The 12,201-nt window shown below is 42.6% G+C and overlaps 1 long non-coding RNA gene across 7 annotated transcripts; it reads left to right on the forward strand.

Annotated features, from left to right (window-relative positions):
• The first annotated feature begins 3,849 nt into the window (after window positions 1–3,849).
• Window positions 3,850–8,677, forward strand: LOC118993214 (uncharacterized). 7 transcript variants are annotated; one of them, XR_005067798.1, is made up of 5 exons: window positions 3,852–3,930; window positions 4,771–4,885; window positions 7,001–7,106; window positions 7,734–7,976; window positions 8,175–8,677. It is a non-coding gene; the product is annotated as an uncharacterized LOC118993214 (long non-coding RNA). The 7 variants fall into 7 exon arrangements; XR_005067801.1 differs by having other exon boundaries at window positions 3,853–3,930; window positions 4,799–4,885; XR_005067799.1 differs by lacking the exon at window positions 4,771–4,885 and having other exon boundaries at window positions 3,850–3,930.
• Window positions 8,678–12,201: the final 3,524 nt, after the last annotated feature.

Consider the following 12,201-nt stretch of genomic DNA (forward strand, 5'->3'; position numbering starts at 1 on the left):
ACATCTACCACATTTTTCTTTCCATTCCCTCTGTGATGGACACCTAGGTTTTCTCCAAATCCCCACTATGCCCACCAATACTGCAATGAACATCCTCATACACGTCCCCTTGTGGACAAATGTGAGAATTGCTTTTTTGGAAGGGCACGACTGGGTGCAGGGTAAGAGGATATGCACCTAATTTGACTCAGTACCCCCAAGTGGCTCTCTGGAATCCACACATCTCCTGTGTTTTTGTCTCACTTTTATTACTATCACTGAGATTGTGCATATCTCCTTATGTTTACTAGCTTTTTGGTCTTCCTCTTCTTTTTTTTTAATTAAACATTTTACTTATTTATTTTTAGAGAGAGGGGAAGGGAGGGAGAAAGAGAGGGAGAGAAACATCAGTGTGTGGTTGCCTCTCGTGTGCCCCGTACTGGGGACTTGGACCGCAACTCAGGCATGTGCCCTGACTGGGAATCAAACTGGCAACCCTTTGCTTCACAGGCCCATGCTCAATCCACTGAGCAACACCAGCCAGTACTGGTTTTCCTCTTCTTGAACCACCTGTTTTGCAGTGGTTGCTGTTATTTGGGTTTGCACTCCCTCTTTTTTTCAATTGAAGGTCCTTTTTTTCTTTTCCTGTATACTAGATATTAGGCCATGTTTGGTTTAAGATACCACAAATATCCTCTCCCGATCTGATTTCACTGTTATTTTTTCCCACCGTCTCTCACTTTCCATGCCATTAGAAAGTTCAAATTGCCTGCACCCGGTGTCAGTCAACCGCCCAGCATTCGCCTGAGTAGCAACTCTGTCTGTCACAGACACTGTCTGTCACCCGCAGGCCATGGGGTTGGAGAGATGCCCAGCCCCTGCCCCAGGGGATGCTCTGCCCCACCTGGCTGCACGGGGACAACTACTGTGAAAACTCCCTCACCCCTACTCCCCCTCAGCAACCATGAAACCAAAGGGAATCTGCCCACGCGGTGAGGGAGTGAGGGAGTGAGGAGGGTGTGTGGGAGTGGGCTGAGGAAGGGGCACAGGCCCACGGGAGAATTTTGAGGCAGCACAGCAAGCACAAGCTCTCCACCAGGCTCTCAAATACAAGAGGCTCCTGTGGAGGTAGAAACTGGTACAACGAGTGGGTTTATAAGTAAAAGACCCTCGGGAAAAACGTGGAGCTGAGGTCTACTGAGGATTTCCCTACCCTGGGAAGGAAAGCTGGTAACCTACTATAAGTCAGCAATGAAGCCCCCTGGGCTCAGACCATAGACCCCCCTGAAGTTAAGGCTTAAATCAGACTCAAAGCCTTGGATAAAATGTACCAGCAAAGTGACAGATTCCAGACCAAGGTGGCTTGGCTGGAAACAAAAAAAACAAAGCCAAATATTTGAAAGTGCTGAGATCCAGTCTAATAATCATGTCAAACTGCAATAACTAGAATTCTACGCTTCGCTTCCACCTCAGCTGCTAAGGTTTAAGCCCTAAGCATTGGAGTCTGGTGATTGCAATAGGGGATGTATGGTAGAATCTAAACTCCTGGAAAACCCAAACTTCTAGACCTTGCTGGGGCATTTCCCACCATGCACCGCTGCCGGACAAAGATGGAGACACTTCCGTTTCAAAGCCTCTTTGGATGATAAGATTAAAAATGCAGTATAAGTGGATGTTTGTGCAAAGAAAATTCTCTTCCGAATCCTCCCCAGTCTATTTTTCCCTAGCCATCAGCCAAAACTAGGAAATTTTAGTGAGTACAGCTTGGCCTACATTTTCTGACACAAAAACTAGACAAGAAGGTGTGGTCCAACTCCAACTCTTTAGCTCGCTGATAAAGTTATTCACAGAGCCGCCTGGCCCAGCATGACAAGATGATAACTTCTGTACTGGGTTTTGGCAAATAAAGTGACCAAAAATAACATTGATAGGCATCCTTGTAAGGCCCCATGGATTTATGTTTCCAGGACAGAAAGAGTCTGTTAGTGGGGTCTGTGGTTAGTGTAGTATCTAATCTCTGTTTATAGTATTCACATATGAAAAGGTGAACCACACAGAAGGAAGCAGAGCCAAGGAAAAGAGAGACAAAGTGTTTGACAGCATATGAACCCCTGAATTTAGCCATGATAGAAGCAGCTCTGTCTACTCTAGTACTTTCATTTCTTGCTGGGGACAGTCAAAGCTGGATTTCTATTGTGAACTGTTGCATTCACCAACCGCGAGAACAAATGTCGGAGACTTTCGGGGTTCCAAAGATGTTACTTTATTGGCCAGGTTTAACCTGCACAGGGGCGAACTCTCCAAAGTGTCCGGAGACATGGTGCCCGCAAGGGCTGCAAATGAGAGTCGCGCCAAACACTTACAGGCTTAGGGTTTTATGGAGGCGCGCAAACAAGCTGAATACAGAAGCAGATGTGGCGGTTAGCAGTTGGCTCAGGGGCACAATAGGGTTACTGATTATTGGTGAGTTAACTCGTGCACTGGCTCGTGCTCCTTTACTTGATTGGTCAGTTGAGCTTGTGCACAGGGGCTGCACTGGCTCGTGCTCCTTTACCTGATTGGTCAATTGAGCTTGTGCACGGGGGCAAAATTTCCCTTCCTAGTGACTGTCCAGATGGCTATCTGCCTGACTAACCTTTGCTCTTAAACCACATCCTGGAACACACCCTGCTCTTCGGGCGTGTCCCGGAGCCTCTTTGCGTTAGTTAGTAAAACACCTTTTGCTTCCTTACAGCTATGTTCTGGCTAGTTCCCCTTGCCCTCAACATGAACAACCAATCATTTGGACCAATGTAAGTGGCGTAAGGAGGATGGAAAGGACAATCCAATTTTCACTAGTCACATTAACTAGCTGAAAAACCAGAAAAGCAACTGAAAACTTATTCAAACATACAAAAGATAAATTTTTTTTCAGTAAGTGGTGTTGGGGCATTCGATCCCTACCTCACACCAAAATAAATTTCAGAAAAAGATTTAACTAGATCATAAAAGAAATGGAAGAAAATACAGACACATTTTTTACTTGCTTTGGAAGTAGGAAAAACTTTTCTTAGCCTTGAGGCAAAAGCAGAAAGCAAGCAACAAAAAAGACAGACTTAAAAAAATTAACCCAGGTTTTAACAGTAGTAGATAACAATAAAGCGCAGAATGAAAAATCCATTAAGATAGGGAATTGTGGAGGAAGACCAGGTTTGGGGCTTCCAAGGGCCATTTCTGGAAGTGGAGAAGCTGGTTAATTGATGTTGGACAAACTGGTATTTGTGGGAATGGCTCTCTCTGTCCAAATGAACTAGAACCAGAAATACATGGATAAAACTGAAGGGCAACCACAGGTTAGACATGTATGTTTGGGACAATTCAGCATATAGGTGATAGTTAAATGTTCTGGAGTCGACGGGATTACCCAGGAATGAGAAAGGGGGTGGTCCCCAGAAATCTGCAGAACACTGGTGTTTAAGGAACATGGAAGAAGAAAACCTAGGAAGACTCTTAGTTTTTTTGAGGGAGGAGATATTCCAAGTCAGATTTATCTTGTGGCCTAGATAATAGCTAGCACTGTGCAATGTATGTACTGGATATTCAAAACATACCCATTTGATTTTTCCCAGTTGTTTCTTAAATTTAATTGATTTTAAAATAAGTCAATTCATATGATTCAAAATTTGATAGGTGTAGGAGGATATTTTCTCAGTGATACAGAGAGATCTTATCAAATCATCAAGGAGAAGTCAGGAGGGGCCATAGGAGGAGGTTGTCTGAGGCAACAGTAAACAGTATGGGACCGGATTGGCTGAGAAGCCGAATGCCTCCAAAGTGCATGGAATTATGGGCTGGAAGATTTGAAATAAAAGAAGGGCTCTTGGGCTCTTGGGCTGGCTGGTTCTTTGGCTCTCTCTTCCCTGCGGATGCCTGGATGATGTTGCTGCAGCTGCCTGTGTTTCCCAAAGGATGGTAATTTGGGTGGATTTGGGATGAGAGAAGAAACTCCAGATGCAGCCTAAGATCGGGATGGCCTGGTAGAGGGTGGGTGGCAGGGTTGTTCTTCTTTGGATGTCCTAGAGGGGCGCGCTCTGAGATAGAAGCCTGCTGTTCTTCCAAAACTGTGTAGCTTTTGTATCTCAAGTTGTTTTAGTTTGTAAATGAACCCTATAGAAATAAGATACCGGTAATTAAAAACTAACAGGGAGAATGATAGGAGAACTCAGGCGTTAAAGACTATAGCCTTAATTGATAGGCTTAAGTGACTAATGCATGTGGAAAGCTGTTATTCCAAAATTGTGTAGTGTTTGAATAAGACTCCCTTCCTTTATCACCAAACTTCTGCCTCTGGAATTTTGCCTATAGTGTGGCAGTGGGCACTGGGACCCCATCTGCTGTTCGGTAACATTAGCATCCTCTGTTTTTCCTCCCTGGGATCACTGAACATCAACACTTTCTTGTGTACCCTTTCATGGGTATTTTATGAATATGCAAGCAAATAAGTATATAGCTTCTCTTTTTAAAAACCTTTGGTTTCCGCTCCATGTTTTAATCGACACAGTGTTTTAGAGGTTGTGTAGCATCAGTAGCTTTTCATTCTTTTTATGGCAATAGTCTTTCAGTTTATAGGTTACTGTATGTTGTTCAACCAGACACTTTGTGATAACTATATAGGTTTGTTTTTGGCTTTGCTTTTTGCAACATTTTGCTTTAACTAACACTGCTGGACTAGAAAACACTGATTGCAAGTCATTTGGTGGTAGTGGTTTTAAAATGTGTCAACTTGATTAGGCTGAACCATGGGCTTTACAGGTCCCTTCCTTGCTTGTTTCTTGCTGAGCTGGAGCACAGGAGACGTTTTTGTCACGTGCGAGTGGAGGGCAGAAGTGAAGATGCAGTCACGTGCAACAGCCAGGGTGGGATCAAGGTTCGTTGCTGAGCTGCCAAATCACCTCCCTCATGCAAAGCAGTGGGTCACATCCTCTCTATGTTTAGGAAAATCCTGCTGTGGTTTCTAATCTGCTTTTAGAGCTTAGTTTTCTGTATTGAAATGTGTAGTCCCTTTGGAATGTGTCCATGTGTTTACCCAGAAGTTCCAAGACCGTTTATTAAATACTGTTTTCCGCCCATTGATTTAAATGCCATTTTCATCATATTATACATTCCTATCATTATTTGGGTCTGTTTCTAGACCTTATTGTTTTTTCTACTGATTTGTATGTAATAGAATTATTTTATTTATTAAAATGTATAATATTTTAAAATATCTGGTTGGTCCAATCTTCCTTAATTATTATTCTTATTTAGAATTTTACTGGCAAATCTTGTTTCTTTTTCATACAAAGTTAGACACAACTCTAATTTAAAAAATCACTGAACATTTTTATTGGAATTACATTACATTTATAGATCAACTTAGGGAAACTTAATATCTTTATGATACTGAGTCTTCCTAGCCAAGGATACAGTATACTTTCTACTTAAGTTGTTCTTTTGCTTCAAAAGTAAAGGAAAAAATCTTTTTGTAAAAACCACACGTTTATTAGTACGTTTATTTCTAGTTATTTTATCTTTTTGTGAGACCAATGAAATATGATATTTATTCCATTATATTTTCAAATTGGGTAAAATTCATACATTTTTTTCCCATTGTGCTCTTAAAGTGGGACGCACCTAAATGGCTTCACAGGCTGGTTACTATTGCTCTTTTTCATTCTCAGTAAGTTTCCTAGGCAGACTTAAAAACAGCAAATTAAATACTGCAGCTCTCCTGAAAATTTCTCTCTTAGCCACTTAGTTCCAAAATTCCTTAGCAGGGTCACGAATGGTGTCCCTCTCTGCTGGTATTTTAGTCAAATCAAGGTTTTTGTTTATGCTTTTTTCCTGAGGGCCAAATAGTGGAGATGTTTTTGGTTAAATCTGGAGTTTGATCTCATCAAGCCTCCACACTGAGCAGTCGGGATGCTGGCCAGCAGTCCTGTTATCTGTTCTGAGGACCCCACTGATGTGGATAGTTGGGCAAGTCTGTAGGAATTGCTAAGGCCCTATTTTCATAGCCTCTTGTGAACTGATACCACTCTGCAGGGCTGAGAGTATACAAACCCCAATGATTTCATCACATCAATTAATTAAAAATGGTTATAACAGCAAGAGATTTGGGTTCATTTAGTTTAAAGTCTTCATTTTATAAATGTAGGTGGGCATGTAAAAGAAACTGCAGTTAAAAAATGATGCCTGGAAATATGACCCAGCAATTCCACTTCTGGGTATTTATCTCAAGAAGTCTAAAACACTAATTCAAAAAGACATGTGCAGCCTACATTCATTGCAGCATTATTTACAGTAGCCAAGATCCAGAAGCAACCTAAGTGTTCATCAACAGACAGATATATGAAGAAGAGATGGTGCATATATACAATGAAATATTACTGGCCATAAAAAAGAATAAAATTTTACCATTTGAGACAATATGGGTGGACTTAGATGGTTTTATGCTAAGTGAAATAAGTCTGACAGAGAAAGACAAACACTATGTGATTTCACTTATTTGTGGAGTCTGAAAAACCAAAATAAATGAACACACAAAACAGAAACAAACTCACAGATGCAGAGTATATTTTGCTGGTTGCCAGATTGGAGGGGGCCTCGGGGGTGGGTGAAAAAGGGAAAGCAATTAAGATGCACAAACTGCCAGTTGTAAAAGCAGTCGCAGGTGTGTAAAGTACAGCACAGGCAGTAGAATCAATAATATTGCAAGAACTATGCCTGGTGTCAGGTGGGTATCAGGGTGATCACTTGGTAAGTTGTATAAATATCTAATTACTATATTGAACACCTGAAAGTAATATACTATTATGAGCTAACTTTAATCAAAATTTTTAAAAATTAGCAACAAAATAAACAACAACAACAACAAAAGCAATAGACTAAAACTGAAGACTCTAGATGCCAAGGCTGATGCTATATCTCTTCTAACTGAAACTTAGCCGAAACCTTTTTCAGTATTTCATTTTTTATGGCCAGCAATATCTCTCTCCTTTAGCTTGAGACATCTCAACCTTAGACAGGAGTCTTCCACACAGTCACTGTTCTGTGTATGCACCAGAGTGAAGAAGACCCGGTCAGACACAAAATGCACTCATCTATCGGTGAGTCGGCCAAGTGGCTTCTCTTGCCTCTGTCTCTCTCTAGACCTTTTTATAAGCTAGAAGTTCTCCAAGTGTGGTCTGGGGACCCCCATGAGTTGACCAAGACCCTTTTAGGAAGATTATAAGTTAGAATTACTTTTATTATAATATTAAAATATTATTTGACTTTTGTGCTTTCATTTGCTCAAGAATATTTTCTAGAATTTTCCAAGAAAGTGGGTTTAGGATACAAATATATACGTGCATTTTCAGAGGTTAAGTCTGTTTGTTTTCTGTACTGAGCTCTCACTGCCTGCAGTTATACTTGCTATAATCTTTTTAACCTCATTATTGTCCAATAAATTGTTATTTGGAAATCCTGAAGTTTGCCTCTAGCCTACATGGAAAACCAAAAATAAACACATTTTGTTATTTTGATTTACAATCATGGTTTTTTTTTTAAAATTTAAATTTCCCAAAGTTGCTCAAAAATAAAGTTTATTAATAAAAAATAAGTGGAGTATGCTACCCACCAAGTTGTGGTGTCACTTAGAGACCATGCACTCAGTTTTACAGAAAAAAAAAGAATTCGATATTTTAAATGTAGGTGTGTTGAACTCTTTAAAAGCTAAAGGTTATTTGCTACAGCTTTTCATATTAGAGATGAAAAACCCTCCAAAACACCTTGCAGAGTAAGTTCTCTCTTCTGTTGACGGGAGCACCCATCGTGGTGGAAAGGTGAAACCTTTACCTTTGACCTTGCTGGTCACTGAAGATCCTTGAAGGGAACCCTTGGCAACCAACACGCAGCGCTGAATACCCTTTTTGAATCTCCTGGCTGATCTTGGAACAAGTCCCTTGACATTTTGCACCGGTGATACAATAGTCACGGTGAGTAAAGCCGCAGCCAACTCAGCCTGAATAGGGCAGGGAGTTAAATTGTACTAGCAGCCCGGGTGCTCCTCCCAGCACAGTTGCCGCAGCAACACCCGCCCAGCTGCACTTGGGGATGTCCCTGATGAAGCTGTGAAAGTTGTTCATTTCTTTGTCGCAAGTCCTTGAACACACGTCTTTTTAATATCTCTGCAGGACAAAGCGGTAAGCACTGGTGCGGAAGCATGAAGGTTGGGTTGGGGAGAAAGCACCTGCCCAACTTCCCCGGTCCTGAGCTAAACAAGCTCCTTTTGTCCTGGAACATCCGTTTTACTTGGAGGAACAGCAGACAAATTTTGATTATTCCGAGTTGGATATTTGTCAGACGTTGTGTTGAAAACGAACATAGTGAACCTTTTGTTTCAAGGAAAATAATGGACAGTTTTTTCTCCTACGATAAAATTGAACTTTCGGGGGAAATTTAGAACACGGTAAAAATGAACTCACCACCATGAGTTCGACAGCTTCCCGATACTTTCCTTGTGAAATAGATGGCGATATTAATGAATTCCTTTGTATTGTATGAAGCGTGTCAACATTTGGAAGATCTGTATACTGCAGTAAATCAGTATTTTCCAGATGAAAAGTGTGTGATGTTATTGAAATCTTCATGAGTAAAATATTCAAAATGTCAAATAAACGAATGAGTTTTAACATTATAAAGTGTGAAAAGTTCATTATTATGGTTTCTGATTCTACATTGCAACTGTTAAACACTATCACGTGTCAAGTTTCAGTGTAGTATCAAAGAATATCTATCCACTCTTATCTAAAAGAGCTATTAAAAAACTCCCTTTCCCAACTGTCTATCTGTGTGAGGCTGTACCTCAAAATGGGATATAGGATAGGGTTAAGTTCCCCTTTCTGCGTGGATATTGTGGCTGGCATAAGAAGCCTGGAGCTGGTGCAGCCATTTGGGGCACACGAGGAGAACCAGCCTAGTGAATAAGTCAATGTGGGGAGGATGGCGGAGCATAGAGACAACTCGGCCCTTGATGACATCGCTATTCTATGAAACTAGCCCTGCCCCCACCCGGTCTCCAGATTTCTTATCACATAACCAATACCTTCCCTGTAGCTTAAGCCATTTTAGTGAGTGTTTACCTTTACTTTCAGCTGAAAATATTCAAACTCCTCTGGATGATTCATACCAATCATTTTTTCTTACCTCCACTCACTCCATCTGGCTCTCCATTCTCTGGTTTCCTTGGGTGAGAAGACCAGCATAACAGAGTGAAAAGCACAGGGTTTTGACCAATTGCTCAGGCCCAAAGTTGGGCTCAGTCTCGCGTTAGCTGGTGGACAAGGGCAAACTACTGAACATGCTGGATGGTGGACCCCTTGTTCGTAAAAGGGGGCTCATGAGGGGCTAAATTTCGTGAAGTTATGGGGAAGCATAAAGGAGCTAATGTACTTAAAGCATTTGGAATAGTTTTTGCCTTTTCCATAGTCCGTAAAAAGGAGGGTTCAGACAGGGCGAACTTTCAGGGAATGGCGTCTTTGGTCACAAACTTTGCTTAGGCCAAAATAGTAGGTTGGCCTACCTGACAGTACCAAGAAGCCAACATTTCTGACTTACAGAAACCGCAGTTCACTTGGTTCCATCTACCGCCCCTGGAAGCTGTGCTTTAGAGCTGTGAAAGAAAGCTTTCTTTTATTTTATTTTATTTTTCAATTACAGTGTACATTCAATATTACCTTTTCTAGTTTAAGGTATACAGCATAGTGGTGGAACAATCATACCCTTTAGTTCCAGCACCCACATGGCAACATAGTCAATACAATATTATTGACTATATTCCCTGTGCTGTACTTTACATCTCTGTAACTTTTGTGACTACCAATTCCTGTTTCTTAATCACTTCACCTTTTCCTTCCAGCCCCCAATTCCCCTCCCCTCGGGCAGACATTAGTCTGCCCTCTGCATCTGAGTCTGTTTCTGTTTTCTTCATTTATTTCGTTCTTCAGATTCCACATATAAGGGAAATCATACAGTCTTTCTCTGGCTGAGTTATTTTACTTTATATAACACCCTATAGGCCCATCCATGATGTTGCAAAATGGTAATATTTCATTCTGTTTATGGCTGAGTAATAGTCCACTGTATATATGCTCACATTACTTTTTCATCCATTCACGTATTGATGGCCATCTATCTTGGGTTGTTCCCATATGTTGGCTATTGTCAATCACACTGCAACGGACATAGGGGTGCATATATTTTTGAATTAGTGTTTTGGGTTTCTTCACACATAGACCCAGAAATGAAATCCCTGGGTCACAAGGCAGTTCAATTTTTATTTTTTAATGAAATTTCCTACTGTTTTCCATAGCAGCTGCACCAATCTGCATTTCTACCAACTGTGCATGAGGGTGTCTTTTTCTCCTCATCCTTGCCAACACTTATTGTTTGTTGATTTACCGATGACGGCCATTTTGACAAGAGCGGTGCTTTCTTTTCTTTGACAAAAGAATTGCAGCTCCAGGAGCTTACACAGGGGTCACCAGGGTGTCCCCGCACAAACGGACTGAAATTCGGGCAGTAAGAGAGAAAAATCAAACCAAGCAAATGAGATTATGTGTAGATGACTTTAAAATGACCGTGTGCTATCAAGGTATTTTATATACTTCACAAAGGGGTCCCCTGGTATTTGGAATCCCCACTGGCACCACATGTAGTTACTACAATATTATGGACTGTATTCCCTGTGCTGCGCTTTCCGTCCTCGTGTCTGTTCCGTCCTAACCGCCAGTTTGTGCTCCTCAATCCCTTCACCTCCGTCACCAAACCGTGTTTGGTGCCTGCCCACGAAAAGAATGCATTTTGATAGAATATATTTGACATTTCAGTTTTTCACTTGAAAAGACTAAAAGGTAAAGGAACTAATTGGCAGCAACATAGATGAATTTTGTTCATCTCGTGATCCTGGGATGGGGGGGGGGGTGTCACCTGGGCTGGAATATACTTTCTTAGCTCTCAAAGAGACTGATAACTCAGGTGTCGTTTTACACTTTTTAAACTGGCTTAAATTTACAATAGATGATAATTCCACAGTAAGAAGTGTGGCCTTTGACACCCACCTCANATGAATTTTGTTCATCTCGTGATCCTGGGGTGGGGGGAGGGGGTGTCACCTGGGCTGGAATATACTTTCTTAGCTCTCAAAGAGACTGATAACTCAGGTGTCGTTTTACACTTTTTAAACTGGCTTAAATTTACAATAGATGATAATTCCACAGTAAGAAGTGTGGCCTTTGACACCCACCTCATGGAATAATTACATGCCAGCCACCAGCTAAAATGAACTGGATTTTTTCAAAACACCAAGAATTTGGCAAATGCTATGCAGGACGGAGCCTCTCACCACCCGGCTCAGGGGCGGCCCAGTGCTGGAGCACCCCCTCCCCCCTCCCCCCTCCTGCTCCGCCCCATTTCCTAAGTGGAAATCGCGGGGCTAGGCAAGGTGACCCAGAGAAAGAATGCGGTGGCCTCACATGCCCTCACAGGCCATTTCCCCTTCGGACAGGACAGGGCGCTACTGGTTTTCAGAGGCAACGCCCGTCCCCTTAGAATTAGATGCTTGCAAGGGAGAGAGCGGGCTCCAGGTATGACCCCTCTCCCAAACAGCGAACCTGGAGGTGATGAGGAGGTTAACGAGGCGCTTCCGCGTGAGGGCCCGCGGTGGGGGATGGCGAAGAGATGTGAACACTCAAGGCTCACCCTCCGCGCGGAGAGGTCACTTTCTGTTTGGAATCCGCGTCTGCGCCCTAGAATTCTGATGTGGGCCTATTCATGCCCATGGAAACCACCCCGGGGAGCGCTGGCGCGAGGCCACTGGTGAGCTGCACTTGTACCAGGACCGGAGCCAGCTCAGAAGCTCCCTGGTGGTCCGAGCCCCAGTCCAAATCTCCCTTTTGTTTCCCAAATGGCTTTCATCCCAAGCTCTGGGAAACCAATATGTGAAATGAGAAATGGTCATGAGATCTGGAAGGACCCCCGCACTTGGCCTCAAAGCCTGGCCGGCCTGGCGCCCTAAGCCTGGTGTCAGGGCACCTTCGCTCGTTCTGGAGCAGAGTTGGGGCAGCCGGCGACCTACAAGCAGACCTCCCAAAGCGTGGCCGTTTTAGGACTTCTGCGCTTACTTCTCTTCTTCTGTCTTCCTCCCGCCTCCCCCAGTCGCCC

Source organism: Sturnira hondurensis, unplaced genomic scaffold, assembly GCF_014824575.4.
Source record: "Sturnira hondurensis isolate 20B ecotype Veracruz unplaced genomic scaffold, ASM1482457v3 Scaffold0008640, whole genome shotgun sequence".
NCBI classification, from domain to species: Eukaryota; Metazoa; Chordata; class Mammalia; order Chiroptera; family Phyllostomidae; genus Sturnira; species Sturnira hondurensis.